The sequence below is a fragment of the Lepidochelys kempii genome, chromosome 15 (genome assembly GCF_965140285.1).
Source record: "Lepidochelys kempii isolate rLepKem1 chromosome 15, rLepKem1.hap1, whole genome shotgun sequence".
In the NCBI taxonomy this organism is placed as follows: Eukaryota; Metazoa; Chordata; order Testudines; family Cheloniidae; genus Lepidochelys; species Lepidochelys kempii.
In genome coordinates, this window is record NC_136394.1 from 3,173,375 (window position 1) to 3,195,385 (window position 22,011).

Sequence of the window (22,011 nt, forward strand, 5' to 3'; positions counted from 1 at the left end):
TGACTAAAAATGTGTTGGACAGTGATACTCAGACCTCAGTGGTTCAGGAGCCAAATTAGCAATCAACATTACTCAGCAGGGCCACAGCAGTGTGAATTCATTGCTTCATAGCACTGTACATTCAGTCACGCAGTGTTTTAGCATCATGTGCTGCAAAGAGCTGCAGGAGACATGTTAACAGCCACTTGCAGCTTGAGAGCCTCACTCTGAGTACCACTGATCTAGGACATTAGTCTTCTAAATACACCCTGACTGTACCAGTGGAGACTGCATGACTCACAAAAAAAAATCTGAACCCCCATTCTTTTCAGTTCACGACAGCAGCGATTGTTGCTTAGGGCATTTCTTGGGAGGAAGGTATAGCCTATGGAACGTTCACCAAGAGGTGATTATAGCTGCTTATACGTTACTTCTCTATGATTTAAAAGGACCTGTTCAAATTAGTGGCAAAAGTGACCTCTCCCAGATTGTTTCCACTACAGATGGAGAAGTGAAATAGTGCGCTGGCCCACAACTGTGGGTTAGGTTTAGAGATGTTAGTCATGTTTCTTAGAGTACTTCTGGAGGGCACTCAGCTGCTATGGAGGGCAGTATAAGAACCTGCATACAATAGAATAGAAGATCCTGCTGCATGAGGGAAGGAAGACGTTGCCACTATTTTGGGGATGTTTATTTGCTAACTTAATAGGTGGAATGACAGGACTGTAGGCTCTAAAGATGCAGAGCCATCCTGCTGACTCACCCCAGCAGTCAGACTAGGTGGGTCTCATTAACTCTAAACTAGGAGTTTAAAAGGTTGAGAGTCTCTCTGAAGTAAATGGAACAAGGGGCCCTGTAAGGAGGAATGCTAGGAATAGCCAGACACAGGAGGGAGTGCATATTGAGCTTTGTGTTTGTATAGGTTAACAAGAAATACCCTCCCAACCACAGGCACTGTATAGTTCTGTGAAAATGAAGTCTTGGAAATTCTCTCTAGCCATGTAAAGTTTATGTAGTTTGTCTTGTAGGGATAGATAATGGGGTGAGAAGACCACCTATCTTTAAGGTTGCACAACACTTCTTAGAATCATAGAATATCAGGGTTGGAAGGGACCTCAGGAGGTCATCTAGTCCAACCCCCTGCTCAAAGCAGGACCAATCCCCAATTAAATCATCCCAGCCAGGGCTATCTCAAGCCTGACCTTAAAAACTTCTAAGGAAGGAGATTCTACCACCTCCCTAGGTAACCCATTCCAGTGTTTCACCACCCTCCTAGTGAAAAAGTTTTTCCTAATATCCAACCTAAACCTCCCCCGCAGCAACTTGATATCCAACCTAAACCTCCCCCACTGCAACATTCTTCCCATTATAAGACCCTGTGTTCAGTTGCTTATAACTGCCAATGTTTAATTATTTTGGTTGAAGTTTTCCACATCGGATGTCTGCCTGAGGCTGAATCTTTTTGGAAAGTTGCGCCCAAAGTGGGCAGCCCGTTTCTGGGGACAAGGGCAGGGAAACATACATTGTTTTGACATTTAAAAACCTTTTGGTGAGCTTTTGTTTGAGAAGCTCTAACACCCCTGTGCTTTGAAGCAGGGACCTGAAATTTGGCAGGGGATGGCCTTTGTGTCAGGGATGTGTCTTTTGCTGTGCCCAGGAAATTCTGCCCACATTTGACAAAGTTATAAGCCTTTGAAAAATCTCCGTTCGCGTGCTCCATAGAGACTTGCTAGAGCGTAATCGGTGAAATCTCTGAGGATTCCATCCTGAGAACTGTACTGCCTATCCCAGCAACTAGTGCTGACCAGACTGTGCAAGCACCATCCCCATGGAGTGACTGAGGAGGCTCCGTCCAGCCCAGGGCTACAGGGATAAAGCTGGACTGTCCCTGTAACGGGAGCTCCAGCTGCTCCAGCCAGAGTTGGGTTGGGCATTATAGCTGACCTCAGGGAGCCTGTCTCTCCTGTGCTCTCACCGACCCCCCTGCTGCTGCCCAGGTATTGTGATGGAAGAAACCACCTGATACAAATGTAAATGGAACAACAGCCGGACCAGTGGGGTAGGGGAGGACAAGGAGGCTGGTGAGAATCAGGCAGGACGGAGGGACAGAGTTAGACAACAGCCTCCTTCACTGCAGATCCCTGATTCATCCTCAGAGCCAGTTTATTCTGTACACTGAATGAGGCAGGGGCCCTGGGGAAAAATTGTATGTGATGATATAATTTCAGCCTGTGTCATAATGCAGGTGCCTACGAGGGGCAAATTAATGTTTTACAGGCAACCTTAATTCTGGCATTTCCTATCTTTTGAGTGCTTGACTTTGCAGCCTTTATGTTTTTTAACAGAGTGTTTTGTGTCTAATATATATTCATGTGGATGCATAGCTGTTTGAGAATTCAGTGAATAGTACTATAGTAATAATACACACCAGCTGGTACATCTGTCCTCCAATATCCCTAAGAAACTTACATATTTAACAGAGAGAGAGAGGGAGCCAGTGCTGCAAGCGGGTGGTCCTGACTCACAGTAGGGCATCTCATGCGAGTCAGGGCTGGCAGGATCAGGCTAATAGGGATCACCTTGTCCCCCACAGAAATGCAGTCACCGTGTGGAGGGGAGGGGGCAGCTGCTTAATTGTGCGCAGTGACTCTACATAGCAATTTAGAATAGATAGTGAAGATGGTTTGCTTCTTACTGTGTCCTGCTGAAGCTACAGGGAGAAATTAGGTTGAGGGATTATAATGAATTGAACTGGAATTTAGTCTGTTTTAACAAACATAATCTTATTAAATGTGCTACATTCCTTTTCCTTAATTGAGCACGTGTTTTGTTTGCGGGTATTGAAGGACATACATTCGGGTAAATAAAAATGTAAGAAATATGACACAGTCCTGAGGTGTCAGGTGGATGGTGACGGTGTCATTAAAAAGACATGGCCAGGAGACAATCGACATACAAATCATATGCAAAAATGCTGCTACCTGAGTTAGGAATCACACTTTGGACTATGAAAACTGAAAGGACGTTTGTTACTCTAGTTTCCTTCCTCTCTGAATTTCACCTGCCTCGGGGAATGAAACCAGACTAGAGACAAAAGTGAGACTGAACAGTCTCTAGTTTCACTTCTGTTTCTCTCCTACACTAGGACCATCTTTGGGATGCAAACACTACATTTCCCCATGTTTATTCCCCCCCTGCCCCCCCCCACACTGTTCCTCACATGTTCTTGTCAACTGCTGGAAGTTGCCCACCTTGATGACCACTACAAAAGGTTTTTTTTCTCTCCTGCTGGTAATAGCTCACCTTACCTGATCACTCTCATTACAGTGTGTATGGTAACACCCATTGTTTCATGTTCTCTGTGTATATAAAATCTCCCCACTGTATATTCCACTGAATGCATCCGATGAAGTGAGCTGTAGCTCACGAAAGCTTATGCGCAAATAAATTGGTTAGTCTCTAAGGTGTCACAAGTCCTCCTTTTCTTTTTGCGAATACAGACTAACACGGCTGCTACTCTGAAACTACAAATGAATGTTTACATTTAAAAGACCAACATGCTTTCCTTGAAATAATAAAAAAAACCTCTCTCAAAACTACTGCTATTATTTACAAAACCTAAAATTAGAGCTGGTGACTCCAGCTGGCTGTGCTTTTTTGAATAGTTTTTATTAACAATAAATGTTTCTATTGTAGGTATTATAATTAGCTCATGAATGAATCCATGATGCTTGTAATGAGAAGCAAAGCATGGTATTCTTTTAATGTATTTTGTCAGGGTCTCTCTCTGATAATTCCCCTCTTCGCTCATGCCTGCAGTTGTGGGATCTTCTAGCTTGGAATTTCACCCATTGGCAGAAAACCTGTTTTGTGTTCTGACTCCCAGTGCATGCATTAGATGAGATGTGGCTGGACAGCAGTGTACCCAGCTCTCTTCCTAAGGAGGCCTGTGCTCACTGTCATGCCCTTGGGCTCCTGCAGCTCTGTTTTCGCTTGGGGTTTGGTTTGTCATGTCTGCCCTGTTGCGCCCCCTGCTAGCCAAGCTTGGCTCTGCCACTCCCTGCCTCAATTTCTCCTTCACAGGTTCCCAGGAATAATCCAGAGACTTATATCCAATACCAACCCCTTTTCTTGTGGACTGGGTCATTAATCCAAGGTAAAGTCAAACCCAAAGCAAAGTCTCTGCCACATCTTCTGCCCCATCTCCCACTGGGCACAGCCCTTCCTTCCTGAGGTCTGTCTGACTCCAGGCCTCTCCACTAGGAACAATTTTCAGCCCTCCTAGACCCTGCTCAGTCTCCACCATCACCTTCCCCTGAGTGCCTCCATTCTCAGGCCTGTGGTGTCTCCCCTTTCCAGTCAGGGGTTGCACAGGTCTCCTTCTGGACTCTCAGCTACTGTTCTCCCTAGCTGCTGTCTCTCCCTTTAGCCCAGCTGGGCAGCAGGTAATTAGTCACAGGTGTACTGGAGCCCCCGCACCCTCTGAAAAGGCCCAGACACCCTGGGACAAGGTTTAACTGGTGAACTTGGATTCTCCCTTCACCCTGGTTGCGTGAAAGTGCACTGGACACTTGCTTAGTGCACTGTTGCTTGCTAAGTTGCTTGCTTAGTGCACTGGACAGCTCTTTGTGTATAGTCAGTTTCCATTTCCCCCCGCCCGGCCACCCTCAAGATGGTCCCTTTTTGTTTTGATGGGTCTTTCACACAGTGACAGGTGGGAGATAAATCTTTTTTAAAATAGGAAAATATAGGCCTGCTCCTATGAGCCACACGCAGGTAACTTGATATTGCTCATGCCTTCTCGTATTTGCAAGAGAAAACCCACAAAATCTGGCAGCCGTGACTGGGTCAGGGTTAGTATCAGAAACTACTTTTAGCTCATTTTTTGGAACTGACTAGGTTCATGATACACGGTGTCACATGAATGCAGCTGGTAAGCCTCGTGAGTGCTACTTTAACTGAGGAGGTCACAACTGAACTTGCCCCTGACCTTTTCCTGGACTGATGGTAGTGGGGGAAAAACCAACCCGCACTTATGTGACAGTGTGCATGAGGAGCTGTCTGCAGGAACGAAAGGCAAATGTGTCTTGAAAACCCACATCTGCCATGCTGGTTGCCTATAGTGAATTGTGTTCATTAGTACAGGAATTCCCTTCAGTTCTTTCCTTTACCTGATGTCTGTCTGCCCGTCTGTCTTGAGACTGTGAGCTCCTTGGGGCAAGCACCATCCCCTAATGCTTGGAAAGCACTAGCACCAGTAACAAACGAACAATAATAATAATATAGTTAAATGTCTCTCTCTTTTTCCTCTTGTGGCAGGGCAGGAGCAGGATAACACAGCAATGAAAATGGAGGGCACTTGGTTTGCCTCGTTTAATTCAGCCTCTGAAAACCTGGTTATTGTCACCTGTCAGAGGTGTAAAAAGGGAGATTTTTGACTCATGTAGAAATGGTGAAGCCCTGGGCCCAGAACAGCCATTGGACTGTGAGAGAAGGACGCAGCCATACACTGAAGGATAGGGAAATGGTAGCAAACTGGGCAGGTAATGCGTCTGCTCCAGGAATTCCCTATAGCAGCACGTGCAGTGTCGGCACTTTACTACTGCTGCTAGTCATCCTCATCTAGGGCCAGAGAAACCTTCCTGCAGCAATCCCAGTGAGAAGCAGATCTGTGAAGGTCTCCTCGTGGGCTATCCCCAAGGTTATTTCGTGGGGAGCATGCTGAGATTTGCTTCCCCAAAGAATGAGCTGCCATTCCTCACTCAGGGTGAAATTTGCCCTGGGCATAGGGCCGGCACAAGAACTGCACCACTCAAATCCCACTGACACCCTCAACATAAAGAAATATCAAGGACATAATTAGCTGGAGCAAAGGAAAAGGAATTGATTAGGTAGGCCAGACATTTCACACGGAGCTGCCTAAAGCTGGCACTAAATCCATATTTAAGCAGCTAAATAAATGGGCTGATTTTCAGAAAAGCTGAGCACAGCATTCATAATAACAGTTGTGCAAGAATGCTAGCTTGTGCTATGTGTGACTTTACACATTTGGGTCACAATCCTAATCGCTGATATGCTAACATGGACCCTGGTTCCCATGTGGCGAGCAAATTCAGTGGCAGGTTCGGGGCTGTGATTTTGGGTAGAATCTCATTATGAAATTTTGTTGCTGTAGAGACCAAAATAGAGAATTTTTCAGTAGGTTTTTTTTCCATCGAAATTGTTGTTCATAGGAAATTAGTTTTGCACCTGCAAAAACTGCCTTTTGTTTTTGCCAAAAAATAAAAGCGAACAGGTGAGGTGTTTTTTGCACCTTTTGCATTCAGTTTCCATCTAGGATATCTTGACAAATGTATGTACTGTATACGTATGTAATCTCAGGAAGATGCGATTTAACAGATGGAATTCGGATCTTTGCTTTGTTGTTCTGAAACCTTGGAAATCTTGCTGAAAATGGCAAAGAATAGCAAGAGTAACATCATAATCCTTGTAACTATTTGACAGCAGTCCTGTCTCCAGTTCCCTAAATCATTGCTTACCAACCAGCTGTTCAGTTTGCTGAATGGCACACAATAATGAGCTTGCTGCAGGAGCTTACAGGGGATGGAGTTGTGATTTATGCAGCATTTCCTCCTAGACCTGTCAATTCTTCCCAACCCCTTCCCCCACTGCCAATCGAGGAAAACATTAAGGCTCGGGAAAATCCAAATGTCACATAAAATACAGGGGTGAGAAATCATGGGTGTGTGATTGTTAATAGAAAAGCCTCTGGTTTCCTGGCTAAGCTGGTGGGCTGATTTAAAGTGTTGCCTGTGGAAAGCCCTTAATCAAGTTCCTTAAAAAAAGTCTTCTGATGCATATTCTAGGCGAGCGTCCTAAAAATAACTTGCGGCAGTATTTAAAGGGACAAGCCTGTTTCCAAATAGCTATATGCACCCAGAAATGTTATCCCTTCACATTCAGTTCTCAGGACGAATATCCTAAAGCATGTTCTGCATTGCATTAGAGACAGCTTCAGCAAAACCTTCCACGGGATCATACCTAGGGATGTTTTTTCCTTGCTCCCTGACAGACGATCCATCTGTCCAGCACGGATGGAGTTAAGCATTGCCTTATGCACTGAAGTAAGCAGTGGTGCATTCTGGTTATAAGGTGGTTTGATGGTTGCTGTGAGTTCCATAGTGTAGTGCACTGGTAACAGCATGGGGCGAGAATTTATCATGTGAAATGTGGAACTGTAAGTGCAGCGATGCAGCATTAGAGCTGATTGCTGAATAAGGACATTTTTTATCCATCCCAAAGCTGGCTAATAGTAATATAGAGCTTAGCATCCGCGAGAGCGATCCTTCCAGCTGTGGGGATGAAGGGTAGGGGCTGCTGGGAGACAGGATCCGTTCGTTCCTTCTGCAACTCCGGCTGTCTGAATAAATTTAAGAAGGGTTAGTGGCCTTCCCGGCTTCCTCATGGAGGCCCTATGTTCATCTAATCAGCCCTTGTTCTGTTGCTGGTATTTTTACTGCATGATCAATTCTGTCCACTGTGCATTCCATCAGCAGAAGGCATGGATTTTTAAAATGTCACGCACCACGGTTTCTGTGTTTGGGAGTGTCTTGCAATGTGTTTTGGTGTGATGGAGGGTTTGTAGCAGCTAGAAAGGGGTCTTCCTGAGATGTCTTTGTATTTAACTTCATACAGAAGCAAAAATGTACTAAGTCAAAAAGAAAAATATGTGAAAGCAACCCATTCTAACCCATCTTCCGCGCTGCATGGTGGTACTGCATGTTCTCTCGGAACAGAGAGCTGACTTGTTAATTGCCTAAAAGGAGCAATTGGGAACTGTGTGCTGCATCTGTTCTCATCTGTGTTTTCAGCTTTATCCAGTGCATGGCACTTTCACTTGGATGAGTTGTATTAAGTCATGAAGGTCATATAGATCCCCCCAGCCACCCTCTGTTTCTGTCTGGTTCTAGTGCTGAAGGGGTTAAACTCCATTATTTTTTATTCTTTAGCATTGTATTTTTAATAATAGAAAATAGTTAATTGGGGTGTTTGTCATTGTGGGTAAATTAGCTGCTGTGAGAGATGAGCTTCTGCCTATTGACTTGTAAAAACAGTTGGTTTTCATTGTAATTGAAATTGCAGTGAGATGAAATGTGGAGGTTTCACTTTTTTGCACGGTAACTTGCCTTGTCAGTTCATACAGCTCACTCCCTCTGAGGCTCAGAAATGTTCCTTCGGAAACCCTTCTCTCTGAATAGTGAATAGAACTGATTGGTGGCAAACTGTATTATAAGCTTCTGAATTCTAGACTCCTGCTCTTTAATGCAGGCTGAACTTACTACAGTAATGGCTTTCTAAATGCTCAGCAAGAATTCACTGTAGGTTATATAGTCTGTTGGAGAACTTTGGTTTATACGGTTACTGATTCTGTGAAGCAATGTACTGAACAGCACCAGTTTGGGACTCCCCCTTGCCAGACTCGGGAAGGATTTTGTTGTTATTTCTGGGTCAGATCCTGAGGACCGTGCTCAGTGTTGTATTGAGACGTTGGAGGCAGTGGGAACTTGCCTAGTAAGAACCTCAAAGTTTAATCTGTTGTTTGTTTTATTTAGAGTTGTTTGGTTTTCTCTGTGATCCTACACGGCCCTGTTGACTGGAGCAGAGCTCCTGGTGGGCACAGCAGTCTGTCAAAGCAGAACAATTTGCAAGGTTGGGGCCGTAGATAATGCATACAACTCCATGCCTATGGCTTAGGTCGGTTACAATGGGGACGGCATGCTGTAGAATCCTGCCTCTTGGGGGTTTGCAATGATTCACTGTCTTCTGTTTAAACTGTAAGTAGCTGCCTTCCAACCGAGCAGAGTCTCACTTACAGGTACCATTTAGGGAAATTATATTCACAGCCACTTTCAACTCAATCCCCCTTTTTTCGTGGATTGGCTTGCAAGTTGCTACCAAGCAAGGGGCCAGTTAGAAAACCTGCCAATCATGAGTTTGTAAGAAAAATATAAGTTCTCTGAATGTGCATCTCCAAGGAAATGGCGACCTCTCTGGTGGGCTTTGGAGAAGGACTTCTCTGGTGCAGTGGCTGGGGCACTAACAGCTGGTTTTATTCGTCATTATCTGCATCGCAGTGGTGCCCAGTGGTCCCAGTGGAATTGGGGTCCCATTGTGTTACACGCTGGACAGACAGATTGTGTTGTGGTCAGTTTTAGTTGCTAGCATTTTGACTGAGCCTGGGATTATCGGAGGTTAGGCACCAAAATCCCATTGAAGTTCAGGGGGAGTTGGGCCTCTCATTTCCACTTCTCCTTCGAAAATCCCAGTTTTGAAAATCCCAACCTTAAGGTTTACCTTTCTGATTTAAAAAACCCCCAAAACACTGACAACTGTGCGAGTGTTAAATTCAGCATTTCCTTTCATCGTACAAACTCTGATGCTGTTCTTTGTGGCATGAAAATTTGTCCCCTGGGAACTAAACTAAATCCACCAAATCCATTTCACAGCTACAGTGTGGTACACACAAAGTTATTCCCAGTCTGTAAAATCTCAAGTATAATTTTGCGTTAAGTAGTTTCTTTAATCTCCTTTTTGATAAAGGTAGAGGAAGTGGAATGTGATGCTGCATGGACTTGAAGGTGTAATTAGATTGTTCGTACAAATCAAATGTTATGCCAACGGGCTGTTACAGTGAGTTACTGACGATGACAAAGGAGATGCTCATTCCTAGCATCAGGTTGTCCTATTTTTTATATTTTTCTTTTGTGTGGCTCTGCACTATTTTTATAGTCGTGTTATATAATGGCATATGTACATAAAGAGGTGTTCATGCACACACAAGCTGTTGTGTGTTATGTAACACACACACACAAATAGAATCAACTCCACATTTAAACAGGAAACCCAACTGATTCCTGTGGCACATTAGTGGGAGAAAAATGCACAGCCATGTTAAAAAGAGTAGAGAAAGCCCAGGGCATTTTTTGTATTGGGCCAACTTCTGTTGGTGAGCGAGATGAGCTATCTTACTCACATGGAGCTCTTCTTCAGGGCTGGGAAACGTATTCAGTTTCACAGCTAAATACAGGGTGGAACAGGTTGTTTAGCATAAGTAGTTACCATATATTTCAAAGGACCATTCAAGGTGAAGTGGTCCCTTAACACCCCTCCAGTCACAGAGGGGAAAAGAGGGGGCAAGGTGATTAGTGGGTTACAAATTCTTGTAATAAGCCACAAATCCAGTGTCTGTTCAGTCCATGATTTGTAGTGTCCAGCAGAGTTCTGAATTTAAGCTCCCAGGCTCGTCTTTGGAAGATGCCCTGCAGGTTTCTTTTGAGAATGGAGGCAAAGAGATCAGATACAGAGGGATCATTTTGTGGAAAGTATTCACCCACAGGCCTGGGCTACACTGTTAAAATGACCTAATTTTCTAATGTCGGTTGGGCTGTGAAAAATCCACTCCCCTGGGTGGCGTTGTTAAGCCAACCTAACTCCTGGTGTAGACAGAACTAGACCGATGGAAGAATTCTCCCATTGACCTAGCTACCGCCTCTTGGGGAGGTGGATTCCCTATGCCACTGGGAGAACCCCTCCCGCCAGCATAGGCAGTGTCCATGCTGAAGTGCCACAGTGATGCAGGTGAAGTAGCACAGCTGTGACCCTGTAACATTTCACGTGAGGGTGTACGCAAGCCCCACTTTTCACAAAGTGACCCCTCCATATCTGATCTCTCAGTCCTCATTCTCAAAGGAAGCCCGCTCAACACATTCCAAAAATGGACCTGGGAGCCTAAATTCATGACTTTGCTAGACACTTAACATCATGGGCTAAATAGAGACACTGGATTTATGGCTTATGACAACAAAGTGTGACCAAAAACAACCCCAGCTGCCTTCCCCCCTTCGTTTCCTCCCCTCCCCATGACTGGAGGGGTGTTAACAGGCCACTTCACCTTGAATGGTCCCTTTAATATGTGTTAACTACTTATGCTAAAGAGTCTGATCCACCCTGTATAAATAAATCTGTTCGTCTTTAAGGTGCCACCGGACTTCTTCCTATATTTAGCTCTGACACTCAGAGTACCTTTCCCAGCCCTGAAGAAGAGCTCTGTGTGAGTTTGAAAGCTCCTCTCTCTCACCAACAGGAGTTGGTCCAATACAAGATATTGTCTCTTTAAGGCCAGGTCTGTACTAGAAACTTACATCGGTCTAACTGCATCGCTCAGGAGTGGGAAAACCCACTCCACTGAGCGACATAGTTATTTCTAGAGCCCTGCGCCGATACAAAACTTGTATCCACATGTGAGCCGCAGAAATGGTCTGCTGATATCTGCGCATTTGCAGGATCCAGTTAACCTAACCCCATCTGTAGACAGCGCTAAGTCGACTGGAGAATTCTCCTGTGGACATAGCTACCACCTCTCGAGGAGGTGGGTTAATTACACCCATGGGGGAAGCCCTCCCTTGGGCATAGGTAGCATCTTCAGGGAAGCGCTGCAAACGGCGCAGCTGCAGCATTTCATGTGTAGACCTGCCCTAATATCCTGGGACCAGCACAACTGCACCAACACTGCCTACAAGGACTTTTCTGTAATGTAGACGTTAAATTAAAATAGCCCCAGGGTTTGCCTTTGTGCAGTTTCCCTGTGACTCCCACCCTGCTGCGGAAATGTCCATCCATCCATCTCCTACCTATTACAAATACAACGAAATATGGATTTCAGCGTCTGCAGGGGACAGCAGCCACAGAGCCTTGCTGCAAGAGTCATTCCCAGCATGCTATGCAGTACACACATAATTTATTTTATATAGCTAAAATGTTATATCTATTTTATTTATATATGTGTGTGTATATCACCTTGATTGATCAGTCCATCAGCCCTCACAGAGAGAGCACCGATCACAACATGTCATTTGTGTTATTCTAGCCAGTCCTTCAGCTACCCACTGGCCAGGCTGTCAGTGGCACCAGACACCCGATTGGCGCAATGCACCACAGCTCAGAACTCCAGAGTGACCCCCTAGCCTCAGCTGGGAATACAGGCGCATGCCCCCGCGCCCGGTGTGTGTGTGTGTGTATATACACATATCTAAATATTATTTGTGTGTGTGTGGATCAAAAGTCCTAGTCAATCTTCATTATTACCTGTCCTAGCCTTGTTGCTAGCCTTTTCCATACAGCAGGACGGACAATCTCTTGCCTGATCCCACTGGGCTTAGACTGGTTAAGAAAATCTTCTTACAGTAACTGCACACAACACATTGCCTTGTTGGAACATAAATCCTAAATCAAGGGGGATGACACTTTCCTTTCATGTGTTCCGATGAATAATGGGTTTCTGCGTTACATACTTCAGCTAGGAATACATTCTGGTGTGTCTATGGAATCTCTTGGCGGATAGTAATGGTAGAGTAGCTTTCAGTAGGATTGTGATGGTATTTCACTGATGGAAAAAGAATGCTTTTGGCAGAATCCAGGGCAGTCACATTACTATAGACATTTTCCTATGTCAGACCATTATGTATGGTATACCTGGCTGATCCCGAATGACCTCTTTGTCTCCCTCTTGCTCACTATCTCAGAGTGATGGGGTTGTTGAAAGTACAAGCTGCGACTGTGTTACGAGAACAGTTGGATATTTCCTGTAACCCATCTGTATCTTAAATAATACTGGATTGGGAAGGCATTTCCCCAGACTGTTCCATTGGGGTGCGGTTGGGCTGTTTGCTCTTGGGTTCACGGAATTGGGTGGTCTCGAATTCCTCTGGAGGACCTGGGCCCCATCCTGGGCCCTAGCGGCTCTCCATCACTACCCTAGCAGCATGGCTGCATGCCAGAGCTGTGATGACAGGGCTCCCCTTGTTGGCTGCTGCCCCAGCACCCCTTAACGGGTTCTACAGCACAGAGAGGGCTCCGTGGGAAAGGGGCTATAGTCCCAGGCTGTTACCTTCTGGACAGATTGTCCTGGGGCTGTGGGTGATGTGCAGAATGCATCAGTCTTCCCAGCTCCCTCCAGCCCTCAGGAGAGCCTTCTCCGGGACAAGGCCATGTTGCTGTGGGTGTTGAATCCCCTACTCTTTTATGACAGGCAGGGGGAGATACCTGCATAGAAGGATCCCTTCCCCCCATTTCTATCTGGGAGGAAGCAACTGAGCCAAAAGCCTCATCTAGGCAAAGGTGCTTACTTTTTCACCTCCCAAGATGTTCCCATCACTGCCACCCTTGTCTCAGCTCTCTTGGGGCGAGCAATAAAGGGCTGGACTAAAACTAGGAGAAAAAAGCCAAATACTTTTTGTCAAAAATTTTGAGGAAGCAACTTTCATTGTGTAAATTTCCCACAAACATCTTCCTGTCTGTCCCTGAAAAACTGAAGCCAAAATCTGAAACACTTTTACTGAAAACTGGACAGGTTTTCCAAGGAACTGTTGGGTTTCAGTTGAAAACCCAGAAAATTTCTGCCGAAATGAATATTTTGTGCAGAAATTTTCATTTTAGTCAAAAAGCCATTTTTTCCCCACCTAAAAATGTTTAGACAAAAAAAAAATGTATGAACAGCTCTAGGGTGCACCCTGAGGGTCGCTACCTCCAGCCCCCAAATTCTCAGGGTGCTCCCTTTAAAACGGGTTCTTTTGGTAGCAGGGGATCTTGGGCCTATTGTAGGGATCGGTTGCTATAGGCAGAAGTCTTTGGAGCGCCTTCTGTGAATAAATAAATACAATTGCAGTTTCTCTTTATATTTTGTATCCCGTAAAGTGAGTGTTTCATCATATCTGCTGCTTCCCCTTATTGACTGGGGGCGGTCAGGGGACAGGGAGCAGGAGGGGTGGCTGGGGCAGGAGTCCCGGGGGGGCAGTCAAGAATGAGAGGAGGGGTTGGATGGGGTGGTAGGGGGCAGTCAGGGGACAAGAAGAAGGGGTGGTTGCATGGGGCAGGAATCCCGGGGGGGGGAGCAGTCAGGAAGGAGGGGTTGAATGGGGCGGCGCGGGGCAGTTAGGGGGTGGGTGGTCTGGAGGCAGTCAGGGGACAGAGAGCGGGGTGTGGGTGGGTGGGGCAGAGGTCCTGTGGGCCGTCATGGAACAGTGGGGGTTGGATGGGGCAGAAGTCCCGGGGGGGCTGTCAGGGGGCGAGAAGCAGGGGGGGTCAGATAGGGGGCAGGGGGCTGTGCCACGCCTGGCTGTCTGGGGAGGCACAGCCTCCCCTAACCAGCCCTCCATGCAATTTCGGAAACCCAGTGTGGTCCTTAGGCCAAAAAGTTTGCCTGCCCCTGTGCTAAGTGGCTTGCCCTGGGTCATACAGTGCATTCAGTGTCAGAGCCAGTGCTAGAATCCAGAATCCTGATACTCAGTCTGCTGTTCTAACTACTATCTTATAAAATTATAATTGTTTGTATTCTCATAGTGCCTAGGCACCCTCTTCATAGACCAGGACCTCATCCAACACTTCAGAATCTTTCATGAATATTTGATCTCACTAGATGTGAACATTTGTATTGAGAGTCAACCCAGGTCTCCCATGTGGCAGCAGAGGCATCTGTGCTTCTTGCAGGCTGACGATTTAGTTAACAAGTCAGCGCTCTGGGGCTGACAGATGATGTGCCAAATTCTAAGGCACAAAAGACTTTTAAGGCCAAATTATAAAACTCTAAAGTGAGGTTTTAAAACTGAGGTGCAGACAAAGTATAATGTATAATTAATGCTGCATTAAATTGATATGAGATTACACTTAGCCCTCGTCGTCAGAAAAAGGGTCTCTCGGTTGGTGGATCAAAGAAAGGATCCAGCTGTCTCGATTGGCTTCCAAAAGTTCAGATGCTTGCTCTGCCTTTATCCAGAACTGTTTGGTGTGGAAATCAGGCCGAAATCTCATGTTATGGGACTTTCACGTGAACTTTATGGTACCTTCTGCTTCTGCACAGGTCAGTAAGCTTCCCTCAGTGCCTTGGTGCTTCCACTTCCAGCTGCGTCATGGGAGCCTTCCCACGGTATCTCCGTTCCTCCTGTCCCAGAAGAGCCCCTCTCCCAGTGCTGTGCTACGGCTACTTCCTTCCTCAAACCCTTCCCCGCCTCGGGAGTGGGTCACTGGGACCAGGGGGAGAAGTTCCGATCCGTTTCACCTGTCCTTAGTGTTTAGGCTTCTCCTGGGAGTGCAGGGCAGCAGCCACAGTTTTCAGTTGCTCAGAAGTAAACCGGCTAGCAGCATGTGTGCAATTTCCTGTATAAACTCATCCATAAACCAACTCCCATCACAACTGCCCGTCCCTGGATTTACACACAAAAGTACTGACCCACATATCAGCAGCATAGACTGATACATGATAGCCAGCGTCACATAGAATAGCAGGGTTGGAAGGGACCTCAGGAGGTCATCTAGTCCAACCCCCTGCTCAAAGCAGGACCAACCCCAATTTTTGCCCCGATCCCCTAAATGGCCCCCTCAAGGATTGAACTCAAACCCTGTGTTTAGCAGCAAGCCAATGCTCAAACCGCTGAGTGATCCCTCCCCCATGGGCTTAAGGTGGCTCCTGGGACAAGAGGTGTTGACGGAGCCTTTTTTAGACAGTGCAGTGCTTAGAAACTGTTCAGGCTCAGTCTCGTGGCACGGATGATCTGTGATTTGTGGATACGCTGATCCATCATAATGCAGGCCAGACATTTTCCCTAATAATTAATCTTGTGCACAGTTCTATGTGGCATCCAGTGTGGGTGACTGATGCAGTGTGACTTTGGGAGCGGAGCTCATCAAGAGGGTGTGAAACAGTAGCTACTGTCTGGATGATAACTTCAAGCCTCAGATATTTCTGTCCCAGGAAGGACTCACAGAAGGGGCCATTATGATCATCTCATCTGACCTCTTGCTTACACAAGTCAGAGAATTTCCCCAAATGATGCATCAAGCCCATAACTTCTGTTTGAGCTGTGGCATCTCTTTTAGAAAGACATCCAGGCTTGATTTAAAGACTTTAAGAGACGGTGTATCCACCACATCCCCAGGTAAGTTGTTCCAATGGTTAGTTTCCTTCACAATTAAAGAAAAATTATGCCTTATTTCTAGTCTGAATTAATCTAGTGTTAGTTTCCAGGCATTGGATCTTGCTGTGCCTTTGTCTGCTAGATTAAAGAGCAGTCTACTAGGGGAAATTTCTTCCCGAAATAGTAAACCAGGATCAAAAGTCACTTCTTTACTTTCTCTTGGACAAATGAAATAGATTGAGCTTCTTATGTCTCTCATTGTAAGACACATTTTCCAGACCTCCAATTATTCTTCTACCTCTTCTTTGAACTCCTTATAATTTTTAATATTTTTTTTTACATGTGGACACCAGAACAGGACACAGTATCGAGCAATGATCTCACTAATGCTGTATTCAGAGATACCACCTTTCCACTCCTATTTGGTATTCCCCTGCTTACACATTCAAGGATCATGCCTCCCTACCCCTTTAGCTAAAGCATCACATTGGGAGCTCATGATCAGTTGGTTATCTGCCATGACCTCCAAGTGCTTTTCAGTGTCATTACATTCCAAGATACTATCTCCCATCCTGTATGTGGGATTAATTCCTTTGTTCCTAGATGTATCAAGTGCTGTAGGTCAGCCTCTGTAACCTGTTCTTTTAATTATTTACCACTCCATCTATTTTTTTGATCTTCTTCATCTTCAAATTTTTCTAGCAATGATTTTATATTTCCTTTCATATCGTTGATAAAGATATTGAATAGCATTTAACCAAGAACTGATCCCTGCCCAACCCCGCTAGAAACATCCCCATTGGGTGACAAGTTACAATTACTTTTTGAGATCCATTGCTTAGCCAATATTAATCCATTTAATATTGGCTACATTGATTTTGTATAATGCTAATATTTTATATCAGAGTGTCACGCGGCACTAAGTCTAAGTATATTATGTCAACACAGTTACTCTTTATGAACCAAATCACAAAAAGGATTCAGATTTGTTTGACAAGATCTATTTTCCATAAAACCATGTTGATTGGCATTAATCATGCTACCATCTTTGAATTCTTTACTGGTTTTGTCCTCTGTCAGTCTTTCATGATTTTGCCCAGGATTGATGTCAGGCTAACCAACCTATAGTTTCCTGGGTCATCTCATTTACCCTCTTTACCAATTGGCAAAATATTAACTTTTTTTCTGGTCCATTGAGTCTTCCCCAGTGTCTAAACTTTGTTAAAAATGAACATTAAAGGCTCGGAGAACTCCTCAGCCAGTTCTTTTAATCCTCTTGGGTAAAAGATATATGGCCATGCAGATTTAGAAATGTAGTAGTTATGGTTTGACATCCTCCCTAGTTACTAATGGAATAGAAGGTTATAGTAACTAGGGTGTGCACTTGTGTTACTGTTACATCTCTGTATTATGACTGTGAATACATCATCATCCTGTCTCTTTCCAAATACAGAACAGAAATATTTACTGAATACTTCTGCATTTTCTGCATTGTGATTGACAATTTTACCATTGTTATCCAGTACTAGACCTAAGCTGTTGCTAGGATTTTGTTTGTTACTGATGTATTTAAAGAATTCCTTCCTGTTGTCCTTAATTCTACTGTCCATAGGTTTTTCACTGATACCTTTGACTTCCCTTATCAATTTGCTGTTTGTACTCATTGTTATCAGCTTCCCTTTTTTTCATTTGTTATATATTATGGTTTTGTTTTTAATTTCTACTTTCATTTCCACTCCTTAACCAAAGAAACCTTATTTCATTACTGCAGAACTGTGATTTTTGTGGGCATCTAATAAAGCATTCTTAAACCGCTCAGGATTGTTTTCAGTTTTGGGAAATTGGTTCTCTTAAAGTGCAAAGCCAAGCCTGTATACTGCTGGTCAGGCAGTAAACAATATTATGTTTGCACATAGCACATTAAATTAGATTATAATCACTTTTAGTTCAGTGACCTTTATCCATCAGAATGAGGTCTAATAGAGAATTACCCCAAGCTGATCATAATACTTTTTGTGTGTGACAGGGTTGGGCCAGATGGCTATAGGAGAGTAATAGAAGGCAGATATATTAGCCCCAGGTTAAGTAGGTCCCTTTCCTCTGGGTAAGGTAACAGGGAAGGTTCCAGAACAATCAGGAACCTTCTGGAGACAATTAAGACAGGCTGATTAGAACACCTGCAGCCAATCAAGAAGCTGCTAGAATCAATTAAGGCAGGCTAATCAGGGCACCTGGGTTTTAAAAAGGAGCTCACTTCAGTTTGTGGTGTGCGTATGAGGAGCTGGGAGCAAGAGGCGCTAGGAGCTGAGAGTGAGAACGCAGACTGTTGGAGGCTGAGGAGTACAAACATTATCAGACACCAGGAGGAAGGTCCTTTGGTGAGGATAAAGAAGGGGTTGGGAGGAGGCCATGGGGAAGTAGCCCAGGGAGTTGTAGCTGTCGCACAGCTGTTCCAGGAGGCACTCTAGACAGCTGCGTTCCACAGAGCCCTGGGCTGGAACCTGGAGTAGAGGGCGGGCCCGGGTTCCCCCCAAACCTCCCAACTCCTGGTCAGACACAGGAGGAGTCGACCTGGACTGTGGGTTCATGAAAACAGCCGAGCTGAGGGCTGCCGTGAAGCTCCAAGGCGAGCAAATCCACCAATAAGCGCAAGACCCACCACGGCAGAGCAGGAACTTGGTCACGTGTTAGAAAGTTCTCAGCTATAATTTTTTTAAACTCCAAGAATATTTTACCAGTGGCACCCTGAGCCTTCCAGCACGTATCCCCCAGGTTGAAATCCCCCCTGATACAACAGCTCTTCTTTCTGCAAATTATAAATAGATGTTTAAGGAGCTGCTCACCTTTCCATTGTCTGATTTCTTGGGCTACAGCAGACCCCTTAACTACCCCAGCACCTTGTGATTTATCAGTCAGAACATGAATCCACAGGCATCTGCTTGATACGTTTATGAAAAGGAAGACTCATTCCTTGTTCTGCTCAGGATTGTTCCCTACTTCTTTCTTTGTTTAGACCTTCCTGGAACTGTGCTTGGATGAGAATATGCCCCATTCCTTTTTAACAATACGAAATACACTCCCTGTGGGAGGGCTGCGACCTTGTTCAGTACTTTTGCAGCAGGTACAATAGAGAGGCTGGGACTCATTCTCCATTCACTTTCACTGGTACAAATGGGAGTAACTTCACTGAGTCAGTGGAGCTACCATAGTGTAAAACCCAGTGTAAGTGACCAGAGACTCAGGCCTACTGTTCCCAGCTGCGAGATGAGAAATTAACACGCACTACAAAATAAGTGTCTTAGTTAAAGGGAAGAAAAAACCCAAGTAGGTCACGTAAATTCCTACAGCTTGGGGCAGCAGCCACTTCTGTGCTGCCAAGTCCCATGGGTTTAACAGGCCTGCAACTATTCAGTAACAAATGCCTGAATGGCCGTGTCCCACTGTAACCCTCAGATCACATGGAATACTTGCTACTGTCCGGTGACCTCTGCCAAATGCTCCATGCGATGGAAGGCTCACAGAGACGAGGTGATGCAGAGAAGCCAGAGGTGGAGTCTCTTGAAAGGCACAGACGTGCTGGTGCTGGGGAAGCTTTGTGCATTTGACTATGTTTTAGGCACGGGCTGGCCAAAGTGCAGTCTATTCCGGGGGATGGTCACAGGCAGCCCCTCAGTGTAGCATCCTGAATGCAACCCATGCTGCTCACACATGTTGTCCTGTTCCCCGGGGTTCTTTCAACCCAAAGCTCTTGGTAGCTTTTACTCTGTGCGAGCTGGTGTCAGGAAATAAATCAGGGGAGACATGGCCGTCTGACCGATCGATGGCGGCACAAACAGGACAACACAAGAGTGCTTTCACTTAAAGCTAAACTTCACTGAGGGTATGTCTACACTACGAAATTAGGTCGAATTTATAGAAGTCGGTTTTTTTGAAATCGGTTTTATATATTCGAGTGTGTGTGTCCCCACAGAAAATGCTCTAAGTGCATTAAGTGCATTAACTCGGCGGAGCGCTTCCACAGTACCGAGGCAAGCGTCGACTTCCGGAGCGTTGCACTGTGGGTAGCTATCCCACAGTTCCCGCAGTCTCCGCTGCCCATTGGAATTCTGGGTTGATATCCCAATGCCTGATGGGGCTAAAACATTGTCGCGGGTGGTTCTGGGTACATATCGTCAGGACCCCGTTCCCACCCTCCCTCCCCCCGTGAAAGCAAGGGCAGACAATCATTTCGCGCCTTTTTTCCTGAGTTACCTGTGCAGACGCCATACCACGGCAAGCATGGAGCCCGCTCAGGTAACCGTCACCCTATGTCTCCTGGGTGCTGGCAGACGTGGTACGGCTTTGCTGCACAGTAGCAGCAACCCATTGCCTTCTGGCAGCAGACGGTGCAATACGACTGGTAGTCGTCCTCGTCGTGTCCGAGGTGCTCCTGGCCACGTCGGCTGGGAGCGCCTGGGCAGACATGGGCGCAGGGACTAAATTTGGAGTGACTTGACCAGGTCATTCTCTTTAGTCCTGCAGTCCTATTGAACCGTCTTATGGTGAGCGGGCAGGCGATACGGACTGCTAGCAGTCGTACTGTACCATCTTCTGCCAGGCAGGCAAGAGATGAGGATTGCTAGCAGTCGTATTGTACCATCTTATGCCAGGCAGGCAAGAGATGAAGATGGCTAGCAGTCGTACTGTACCATCTTCTGCCAAGCAGCCATGAGATGTGGATGGCATGCAGTCCTTCTGCACCGTCTGCTGCCAGCCAAAGATGTAAAGGATAGATGGAGTGGGTCAGAACAAGAAATAGACCAGATTTGTTTTGTACTCATTTTCCTCCTCCCCTGTCTAGATCACACTGCAGTCAGTCACAGAGAAGGCGCAGCGAGGTTAATCTAGCCATGTATCAATCAGAGGCCAGGCTAACCTCCTTGTTCCAATAACAACGATAACTTTGGTGCACCATTTCTTATTGGAACCCTCCGTGCAGTCCTGCCTGAAATACTCCTTGATGTACAGGCACACCCTTTGTTGATTTTAGCTCCCTGAAGCCAACCGTGTAAGCCGTGTCGTCAGTCGCCCCTCCCTCCGTCAGAGCAACGGCAGACAATCGTTCCGCGCCTTTTTTCTGTGCGGACGCCATACCAAGGCAAGCATGGAGGCCGCTGAGCTCATTTTGGCAATTAGGAGCACATCAACCACCACACGCATTATCCAGCAGTATATGCAGCACCAGAACATGGCAACGCGATACCGGGCGAGGAGGCGACATCAGCGCGGTCCCGTGAGTGATCAGGACATGGACACAGATTTCTCTGAAAGCATGGGCCCTGCCAATGCATGCATCATGGTGCTAATGGGGCAGGTTCATGCTGTGGAACGCCGATTCTGGGCTCGGGAAACAAGCACAGACTGGTGGGACCGCATAGTGTTGCAGGTCTGGGACGATTCCCAGTGGCTGCGAAACTTTCGCATGCGTAAGGGCACTTTCATGGAACTTTGTGACTTGCTTTCCCCTGCCCTGAAGCTCATGAATACCAGGATGAGAGCAGCCCTCACAGTTGAGAAGCGAGTGGCGATAGCCCTGTGGAAGCTTGCAACGCCAGACAGCTACCGGTCAGTTGGGAATCAATTTGGAGTGGGCAAATCTACTGTGGGGGCTGCTGTGATGCAAGTAGCTCACGCAATCAAAGATCTGCTGATATCAAGGGTAGTGACCCTGGGAAATGTGCAGGTCATAGTGGATGGCTTTGCTGCAATGGGATTCCCTAACTGTGGTGGGGCTATAGACGGAACCCATATCCCTATCTTGGCACCGGAGCACCAAGCCGCTGAGTACATAAACCGCAAGGGGTACTTTTCGATAGTGCTGCAAGCTCTGGTGGATCACAAGGGACGTTTCACCAACATCAACGTGGGATGGCCGGGAAAGGTGCATGATGCTCGCATCTTCAGGAACTCTGGTCTGTTTCAAAAGCTGCAGGAAGGGACTTTCTTCCCAGACCAGAAAATAACTGTTGGGGATGTTGAAATGCCTATATGTATCCTTGGGGACCCAGCCTACCCCTTAATGCCA

General features: G+C 46.0%; 1 protein-coding gene across 1 annotated transcript in view; it reads left to right on the top strand.

The window, feature by feature from the left end:
* The window catches only part of OSBP2 (oxysterol binding protein 2), a 371,100-nt gene that overhangs the window by 138,057 nt on the left and 211,032 nt on the right, over nt 1-22,011 (top strand). The gene's annotated exons all lie outside the window — the stretch shown is intronic.